We start from the raw sequence: 11,237 nt of genomic DNA, 5'->3' as shown, positions 1-11,237 counted from the left end.
AGGCTTTGCCTTTTAGAGCTTGCTATGCATGTGGATTGCCTGGGCATTTTTCTAGAGAGTGTCATCGACCTAGGCAGGGTTATCAGTCCCAGAGGACTCCGACATCTTCAAGTAGAGGGGGTGGTGCTTCTCCGAGAGGCAGTGCTCAGTCAGGCCACAGTGGTTCGCAGACTTCTAGGGGTGGGTCCCAGTCCGTTAGAGGTGGGTCCTAGAGTTTGAGAGGTGGATCACAGTCTGGTCGTGGTAAGGCCCAGTGTTATTCATTCCCAGGTAGACCCGAGGCAGAGGCCTAAGATACAATCATTTTAGGTATTGTTTCTGTCCGACATAGAGCAACCTCTGTACTGTTTGATCCTAGATCCACTTATTCATATGTGTCTGCATATCATGTTATTGGTTGGGACATGACTTGTGATAGCATAGCCGTACTCCAGTTGGAGATTCTGTTGTGGTTGATTGAGTTTATCGGTCGTGCTGGTTACTTTTATGGGTTACGATACATGGGTAGGCTTAATGATGCTTGATATGGTGGATTTTGATATTATTTTAGGTATGACCTAGCTTTCTCCTTATCATGCAATCTTGGACTTTCATGCCAAGACAGTTACTTTAGCCATGCCGGTCATTCCTAGACTTGAGTGGAGGGGTAGTCCTTTTCCCACTCGAAAGAATAATCCTTTCTTCAGGCAAAGAAATTAGTCAACAAGGTGTGTTTAGCTTATCTGGCTCATGTGCGTGACACTACTATTACATCTCTTCCCCTTGAGTCCGTTCCCATTGTGAGCAACTTCGCGGAGGTATTCTCGTCCGATCTTCCGGGTATACCACCCAATCGCGATATTAAATTTTGTATTGACTTGGAGTCGAGCACCGCCCTATTTCTATTCAGCCATATCAGATGGCACCCACCGAGTTGAGAGAGCTGAAAGAGCAATTGTAAGATTTGTTTAGGAAGGGGTTTATTAGGCGAGTGTCTCCCCATGGGGCGTTCCTGTGTTGTTCATAAAGAAGAAATATGGATCTACGAGGATGTTCATCGATTATCATCAGCTAAACAAGGTTACTATTCATAATTAATGTCCAATGCACCGGCTGTATTCACAACTTTGATGAATGGAATCTTTAGTCCATTCCTTGACTCATTTGTGATTATGTTTATTGATGATATCTTAGTGTATTTCACGAGTAGAGAGGAGCATGAAGGCCATCTTCGCACAGTGCGTAGGTTGTTGAAGAAGAATAGTTTGTTTGCTAAGTTATCAAAGTGTGAGTTTTGGTTAGATTTTGTGGCATTCTTGGGCCATGTTATGTCAAAGGAAGGGATCATGGTGGATCCTAAGAAGATTAAGGCTGTGAGGGATTGGGCGACGCCCACTACTATGATCGAGATTCATAGTTTGGTGGGTTTGGCCAGTTACTACCGTCGATTTGTGAAGGATTGTGCAATTATTGCTTCGTCATTGACCAGATTGACCCAGAAAGATGTTCTCTTCTAGTGGTTTGATGATTGTGAGGAACGCTTTCAAAAGCTCAAGATCCTTTTGACTTCAGCCTGAATTCTAGTGTTACCCGTGAAGGGTAAGGATTTCTCAGTCTATTATGATGCATCCCGTGTGGGTTTGGGTGTTGTTTTGATGTAGAGGGTAGTGTCATAGACTATGCTTCCCGTCAGTTGAAGATTCATGAGAGGAATTACCCTACCCATGATTTGGAGTTGCTAGGGTGGTCTGGCGTTTGAAGATCCGGGAGGTGTTCTTGTATGGCGTCCATCGTGAGGTTTTCACCGATCACCATAGCCTTTCTACACGTGTTTACCAGGAAGCACAATTCCGGAAGGCCGATGGATGGAGCTCCGAAGGACTATGACATCTATTCTTTATCATCCAGGGAAAGCTATTTGTTGCGTTCGATACGCAATGAGTCGCAAAGCTACGAGTATGGGGAGTTTAGTCTGTTTGGTTGTTTTCGAGTGTTCGTTGACCATGGAGGTTTAGACTCTGGTTAACAGCTTCATTCGTCTTAATATTTCGGTCCCAGGAAAAGTCTTCGCTTGTGTTGAGGCAAGATCATTCTTGTTAGAGCAGATCAGGACTCATCAGTTTGAGGATGCTCAGTTGAGCAAGATTCAAGATAGGGTTTTGAGGGGTGAGAACATGATTGATTCTGAGGGTACTTTGAGGATTAAGGGGTGCGTGTGCGTTCCTCGTGTTAGTGACTTGATTCATTTGGTTTTGATTGAGGCCCATAGCTCATGATATTCCATTCATCCGGGGGCGACTAAGATGTATCGTGATTTGAGGCAGCATTACTGGTGGCGTCGCATGAAGAGGGATATATCCAATTTTGTGGCTACGTGTGGGAATTGTCAACAAGTTAAGTAAGAGCATCAGCGACCCGGTGGTGTACTTTAGAGGTTTTCCATTCCCGAGTGGAAGTAGGAGAGGATTGCCATGGATTTTGTTGTGGGTCTTCTGAAGACCTTCGGTAAGTTCGATTCAATTTGGGTGAAAGTTGATCGGTTGACTAAGTCCACTCATTTCATTCCAGTTCAAGTTTTTTATAAACCAAAGAAGTTAGCCAAGTTGTACACTCATGACATTATGAGATTGCATGGGGTTCCCATTTCTATCATATCGGATCGGGGTACTATCTTCACTTCTCATTTCTAGAGCGCTTTTCATGTTGAGTTGGGTACCTGAGTAGATCTTAATACAACTTTCCACCCTCAGACCGATGGGCAATCTAAGAGGACCATTCATGTGCTCGAGGATATGTTAAGGGCTTGTGTTATGGACTTTGGTGGTCATAAGGACAAGATCTTACCATTGCGTAGTTTGCGTATAATGTGCGGTTATCACTCGAGTATCGACATGGCGCCTTTTGAGGCTTTATATAGTGGAAGGTATAGATCTCCGATTGGTTGGGTTGATGCATTTGAGGTTCGAACTTGGGGTATAGATCTGTTGAGAGAGTCTCTTGAGAAGGTGAAGGTTATTCAGGTCAATCTTTTTCGAGAAATTTCGTAGTCGTCGTAAGGTGGCTGAACGGAAGGTCCGGGATTTAGAGTTCGCTATGGGTGATCAGGTTCTATTGAAGATTTCACCCATGAAGGGTGTTATATGATTTGGGAAGAGAGGTAAGTTGAGTCCGAGGTATATTGGGCCATTCGAGATCCTTGATCGTATTGGCAATGTTTCTTATGAGTTGGTCTTAACACCAGGCTTGGCAGGAGTTTACCCAGTTTTCCATGTGTCTATGCTGAAGAAGTGTCATGCCAATGGTACTTATATTATTCATTGGGACTCGGTATTGCTTGATGAAAAGCTGACTTACGAGGAAGATCCTATTGCGATTTTTGATAGGCATGTTCGAAAGTTAAGGTCTAAAGAGATAGCTTCTGTAAAGATGCAATGGAAGCATCATCTTGTTGAGGAGGCTACTTGGGAGACTGAGTCCGACATGCGTAGCCGATATCCTCAGTTATTTGTCGATTCTGGTAATTTTTCATTCTCTTTCCCTCATCCTGAAGACGAGCGATTGTTTAAATGGTATATGATGTAATGACCCGTTTGGTCGTTATTGCTTTTTTGATGCTTTTAACCTTTTTTTTGATCTTGGTTAGCTCACATTTGATTCGAAGAGACCGTTGACACGCTTCTCGATGTCTTTGGATATGATTTGGGTGATTTTGTGGGAAATTTGGGCTTTAAGCGAGAAAGAGTTGATTCAGGTTGACTTTTGGGTAAATAGATCTTTTTCGGGAATCCATCGATTCCGAGAGGTCCGGATGGTCTTTTAGAACTTTTGTGTACATTCTGTTCGGTTCCAAATTCACTCGGGTGCATTTTGAAACTCGGGTTGGAGAGTTAATTTTGAGATATCGGGGGTTAACTCGATCAACGAGACCTCCGTTGGGAATTCTGAGGCCACGAGGCCGTTCAGAGCGCATTTTTATGTATGTATGCATATCTGATTTGTGAGCAGATGGTCTCGGGTGATAGTCAGAATTTCGGGATGAGTTGATGAAACTTGAAAATTTCTGGTGTCTGGTGTCTCGCTATAGCGGCAGCGGTACCGCTATAGCGGCCTTGTGCATTTGGGCATGGAGCAAGCGGGTGATGGGCAGTTGAGTTCATTAAATATGTGTTAAAAGCCCAAAGTCCTTCATTCAATACCACTCCGAAAATAGAGCTATTAGAAGCATTTCAAGGCAATTTTTGGGGGAAAATCATTGTGGTAAGTCCTTCCATCTTCATTGCTATTCCATTATCCTTTAATCATCATAGAAATCCCCTAATTCATGCTAGATCCCTAAGAAATTGAGGACTAAAAGAGGGTTTAATGGATTCTTTCCTAAATGATTTCTAGACTATACCACCTTGAATTATAGATTGGGTTAGCTTCATTTAGCATGGAAATGATGATTAGAGGCCACTGTAGCATGTTTCCTTCATTATTAGTGGCTAGTTTATGGAATTAGAGTTAAGGTTTATAACCAAAATTGGGGGTTTTGCCTAGAATCTGAATTTGATTAATTCGTGAGTTCTTCTAGCCTATAATTGATGGGAATTAATTACCTAGAGTATTAATTTCATGTTGGGAATTGTAGATCCCTAATTTCCTCTTTCTAGTTCATAAACTCTATTCCATGGGTTGAGATTTAGGTCTTGAATAGAAGTAAGGTTTGAATAATGATTCTTCCTGATTCTAATTTCCTAATCCGGATATGACTAGACTTTTATTACCACGAGGCACAAAAGAAGGGCAAGACTAAGTTTTGACTATTGGAGATTTTGTTGTTCGGCTTTACAGGTAGGTTATGGTTGATCTTATGGTGAGACTTCGATTAGCAAAGCATATGTTTAGATGATATGGTCGGAGAATGCATATAAGACTTCGGGTATGAAGTTGGGATGGATATTACCTTAGGTTGGGCCTTGTTGTATAACTTGGGGGCTAGCCACCCCGTTGCTTTATTGTCCTATTTGTTCTATGTACTTGTTGGCTGGTCGCCACGTTGAGATATAGGATATTGGTGATTATGATATTGTGGTACCTTACTTTGTTGTGATTGAGAAGAGGCTAGTGAATCTATTGTTGCGTGTTTTGCAGCCTCATTAATTATATTCCTTGTGTGCCCATGTGTGGAGCTGTTTGGGATTGACTTGGTTTATTGAAATTACATTTGCATTGTATTCATACTCATTTTCGTGATATATTGATACTGTACTGATGATGGGAAATACATATGCTTGAGACATATTGATACGAGTCATCTTTGGGCTGTGTTTGGAGTGACTGGTATTCTTGTGAGACATATTGGATATTAAGTTATCTCTGGGCTATGTGCGGAGTGGCTGATGTGGAAACACTTATCTTCTGAGACATGTTTGGTATTGAGTCATCTCTGGGCTGTGTGCGCAGAGACTGGTGCATGGACTTCGCAGGTCCCCCATGGGTTGTGGTGCCGATGATGTGATGTTCCATCATCGGAGTACATGTGTACGAGCATATGCGTAGCACTCATACTTCATACATTATTGCATCGGATTGAATCTCTTGGTTATTTGTGATGTGGATTGTGATTGGATACTTGTGTTTTGATGTGTTGAGACTTTATGCTATGGTTATGAGGTGTTCTCGGATTGTTTAATACTTGCCACTATTGGGTTTTAGATGCTTTAACCTAAGCTGGACTTGCTTCGTTGATACTTGGAGATTGGTGACTTGTACTCTATTGTTTATTTTACTTTATTGTCTTTATATATGTTAACTAGTCTTAGTCGGCCTATGATACCTGCCAGTAATTGTTATTTGTATTGACCCACACTTGTTGCATTCTTTTATGAATGTGTTGTACCAGGTTGGATCTGCTTCTACCCCTCGTGGCTGATTATCAAGGTTGCCGCAGAGTCTATTCAGGGTGAGCATGATGACAATCGCTGCCCGAAGACTTTTCTTATTTCTATTTCCAGACATCATTGGAGACTTATGTATTATTCAGACTTGTAGTATTTGGTGGAGTATGACTAGACCAGATATCGGGGTTGGATTCTCATTACTTCCGCATTTCTTTATATTATCATCATGAGACTTACGTTATTCTATTTTCTTCCGCTTTACTTGTGTTTTATGATTTATGAGATAAGGGTTCACCTACCGAGGTGGAAAAGATAGGCGCCCGCTCGACTTAGTGAAAATAGATCGTGACAAAATATTAACAATATCAATCAGAAAAATGAACAAAAGGATAGAATCAACTTATTGGATGAACGCTGCGTCGTGGCAAGCCACTGCCTTGAAAGCACTTTCCGACCGACTGTGGTGCAAATCGTTTAGCCCGGTCGCTCCCCAAGATTCAGTAACACTTCCAAACACTTGCACTAGTGGCTGAAAGTTTGAAGTTTCACAAAACCAATTGACCAGAAATAACTCAAGAGGAAAAGATGAGGAAAAGGAATTTTTCTGTGTATTTTTTGATCACCAGCGACACTACTTATATAGGAGATTACCAGAGATGTTACATTGAGGAGATTAATGGGCATAAAAGGTCAGTAAAGGCAGAATTCAAATCACCAAATTAACTCAACCATTAAAAGGTATTAAAGTGACTGTTACAAAAAGTAATCATCTTGAACTATCTATATTCTTTGCATTACACAAAAAGACATAAGGCAGGATTAATTCCAACAACGTTGTACTACCTAAACGAAAATTGGACTACTTTTTTTTTTTATCAATCTCTTCCATCTTCATTGAAGAATGGAAGCCATCTTTTATATTACGGTTCGCTTTTACGCGGGTTAAAGCATAAAAGTTACTACGAGATTGTTGGTGCTCTAATTGAATTTTAGCATTTTTAGAGTCGCCACCTAATTTATTAAAGGAAAACTAGGAAAACCGGGTAAAAGATTTTCAAGCAAGAGAGAAATCTGGTAATCCCCTAGAGAAGGTTTTACGCACCCTAGTATTAAAGATCCGTAGAATACGGTTGACCTACGAGCTTCAATGTATGGTTAATGTATTTATTTTCTTAAAAAGTATTTAATTTTCCACAAAAAATGTCACTCATTTGTATCATAAACTCGAGAAATTTTTTGGCAAAAAGTCCCCTTTGAAAAGGGATTTTGGTTGTGAAAATCCACGTAAGTGTTCAACTCACTTTATTGTCGGACTAGGACACACCCGGGATTTCTCTCGAGTAGAGTCACTACTATTCTAGTCCTAATAAAATAGGTTTAGTACTTATGAGTTTTATTATATATAATATAGGAAAATATGTAGTATATCTCCGTTTTATACATATATATATAAAGGAGAAAGATAGTTTTATTAAGCTTAATTTAGATCACTTTTGAAGCGCATAGAATCAAGCCATATTCCCAGCCCAAAATCCTTTATCCTCAAAGTTGGTCCAAACGAATTTCCCTCTGCCTCAGTCCATAACGTTTTGGGCCTTTGGCCCAAATCATCTTATAAGTTTCAATCTAAATCTCAAAGGTCCATATTTTTTTTAACTAAGCCCAGATTTTAAACCTCAAATTCCAGATTTCTTATAGTCTCGTTTTCACTGAAAAAAACAATCTCAATTTCACTGTTTTGCTTTCAAAATGTTCCGTGCTTGATGTCTTCATTCAAGTGATGGGCCCAAGTTTGAAAACAGTAGAGTTATTGCATGACTTCAAAATCATTTTGTCTATCAATCCAATTTAATTATGCATCAAAGTCCATTAGGCAATTGATAGTTTACTAATGGGCTTAAGGCCCAAATCAGGTACCAGTTATAATTTGCTTAGGACGAAAGGTCCAAAATCGTTTTCTAACCAATCTTGAAATTGCTTAGCCCCTTAGTAAATCTTTACTGCTTAAAAATTAACCCATTTGACATTACGAAGTTCTATTTCATTCTATCTTAAAGTGATCAAGTTTGAAAATATTGTAGGCGACTTTCCCAAAATACTACGTATTTTCCTAAGTTCTAATTCCTATAGGGGTTCCAATATTGCACATAGTTGTTTACATACACAAAACATATACACAACATATATATAAATGCGAAAATGAAATGAGATAAGAGATTCATCAGACTGGTGGGCCTACCGAAGCCCACCAGTGGCCATTTTCACCCATGGCTGGGCCTTCAATATATATTAGCTTCCCTTTTTACACGGACTCAATCAAGGAGGCCCAATAGTTTTGATAGATAGGAATGGCCCAAGTGGCCCGCGATATTTCACATGCGAACACAAAGAGAGAAAGAAAACAAAAGTTAGAAAGTATCTAAACTCTCTTACTGAATTAATAAAAGTAATAATTAAAACCATGTAAATATTTGAAACAAATATATATGCATAGCTACATGTATACAGTGTATATATAGTCCTAACATATTTTAAGTGAAAATGTATGACTCTTCAAAGCCCAAAGGAAGCAAATGCGGCTAGGCCCAATTAACAAGAAAACTGGGACCAGGTCATAACAGTCTAATACAGGCCCACAGAGTAAGTACTTAAAGGGGTAGATTTGGCCCCAACATTTTATCCATAATATGTAAAAAAAAAAAAAAAAAAAAAAAACCAGGTTCCAGGATTGGTAATTGGTATTTCAAATATACTTCTTGTATACACTATGATGTATATAGGTCATGTACATTCTGTATATATTCAATATATGGCATGTATGTCAGCAACAAACAATGGAGAAGAGGGGTGGAATTTTTCATGGTGGTTAACTTAGCAAGGCAGAATCTAAAGCTTCAAATAACACACAGCTTTTGTTGAAAGAAAAAAAAAACCATAGATTCATTACACTTTTTGAAATGAGATTTAAACTTTAAAGATCACTTCAACAACAATGGATTACCTTGACATAGTAATCCTTTTGTTTATCCTAGAGGGTCCCATAAGGTGTGATTTCACGTAGGCAACCCCAGTGTTACACCTCGGAAAAGTTCCCGTTAGCGTACAGTGAATAGACTAGCGAAGGACATAAGGTATGCGATGTTTTGACAAGTAAGAAATAGCATTTGATGACCCTAAACGAGATTTCATAGACATTTAAGGTAAGGAAAGAAAGTTGTTAAGGAAAACAAGTCATATGTTGTGTAATCGGACAAGACTACATTGTATCGAGTTAATGACGTTCTAATGATGCTTTGGAAAAGATTTATAACATTCCTTAGATTAGTAATGAGGTGTTAAACAAGTGCCAAGAAGGCTCCATAAGGATTGGAGATCAAACGAGTCAACGAGAATGATTTCGGAAGAACTGGCATTATACAGCCCAACATACTGGCCGTATAAATTATAATGGCCGTATGTCTGGCCGTATAATCATCCCAGAATGGCACATCTCTCTGGACCAAATCTACTACGTACATACGGTCAAGATAAATTATATGACCGTATGTTGGTCCGAGATCATGGTCGAGACAGATTTTAAAATCATATAAGGACCTCTCTCTCATTTTATTTCATTTCATTTCTCTTCTCCACAAGTCAAGAAACCTCTAGAATATTCTCCACTCTTCATCCACAAGAATCCAAAGGAAATTGATGATCAACTTCATCAAACCAACAAAATCAAGAGTGTGAAACCCATTAAAGTTCATCTAAGTCAAGAAATCCCATTGGAAGTGAATTAGGGTTTTGGTGAAAGAAGTGTATTACCACTCAAGGCTTGTTCCTACATTATCTAAGGTAGGTGTCATGGTATTTTCATGTTGTTTAAGGTATTGAGAAGTCGAAACACTTGGATTGTAGAAGAATGTAGAAAATGGGTCATAAATGTGGGAATAGTGTCATTGTTGAGTAGTAGTTTGGAATGAATCATGAATATGGATATGTTGTGATTGTAAGTAGGTTATGAATGACATTTAGAACATGGAATAAGCATTGTATGTGAAAGAACACGATGGTAAACTATGATCACGATTATGGAGAATTGAAGTGAAATTGTGAAATGTGGATAATGCAAATGAATGATGATTGTTGTTTATGATATTGTGATTGTTGTTATGAATGTTTGGGAGTTAATATGGAATATGGAGGAAGTTGTATAAACAAAGGAAATGCTGTCCAATTTTCTCTAGCTTTAGTAAGCACGTTCTTATAATTGTGTAGCTAATGTCGATACGAACTCTCTTGAAGGTAAAGACGCGAGCATTGGAGGAGAACAAGCAAACGATAGATTAGTTGAACGAAAAAGGTATGTGAGGCTAGTCCTTTCTTTCTAAGGCATGAATCTTATGGTATGATTTTCCTCCTTCTTCAAGAATTTCCTACATTCCGGAAAACTAAGAGTCTATGTTCATGAATAGCCATGTGAGATAAGAAATACATTATGAACACGATAATGATGATAATGAGCTTAAGTCTAAAGATTCTAGAGTCTATGATATGATGTTCCTATAAAGATAACGATGTTATCTATGATCCATTGATGATGTTCATTGTATACACTCACCTTATATGCTAATTCCTTCAAGGTGAGGCAAATTGCTTATAAATGCTCCATAATGAAATCGGAGGTTTACGACCTTATGTCACCCCGATTAAGTATAGTTGTCTTTGAGTTCTATGCATGCATTATGATGAGTACATGACGATGATATTACACCGCGCCCTATATGGTCGCGTACACCGCTAAGGCGCACAGTATACACCATGGCCAGGTGTTGGTATGGGCGTACACACTAGTGGGCGGCGTGAGACGGTACCTCGTACGCGGAGGCACGGCCGCAAAGTTGGTGCTTAATGATTATCACACCATACCTATATGGTCGGGCAGCTTATACATATATGCATACATGATATGATGATGATTATGAAGTAAGCTAGCATGCACTATTTCTTTTATAATTGACAGTCAGTTACATATTGCTCCTCATTTGATGCTTCCTATCTCATTGACGTGTTATTATTGTTTATGCTTTACATACTCAGTACAATGTTCGTGCGGCGTACGTTTTTCTTTGGACGTCGTGTTCATGCCCACGGTAGAAGCGGGGAGGTGATCAGACTCGTAGGAGCTATTAGCTGATTCGAGAGCAACTCCATTTATTCCGGAGGTGCCATTGATTATTCTTTTGGTTATATATATATATATATATATATATATATATATATATATATAACGCTCAGTAATAGCTCGTAGATGTAGGTTGTGGGTAGTATGGTCTCTCGAGTTTCTCATGTATATATATATATATATTATTTTGGTCCGAAAAGGCTCTGTAT

Source organism: Lycium ferocissimum, chromosome 6 (genome assembly GCF_029784015.1).
Source record: "Lycium ferocissimum isolate CSIRO_LF1 chromosome 6, AGI_CSIRO_Lferr_CH_V1, whole genome shotgun sequence".
Taxonomy (NCBI): domain Eukaryota; kingdom Viridiplantae; phylum Streptophyta; class Magnoliopsida; order Solanales; family Solanaceae; genus Lycium; species Lycium ferocissimum.
Note: the sequence above shows the minus strand (reverse complement) of the source record.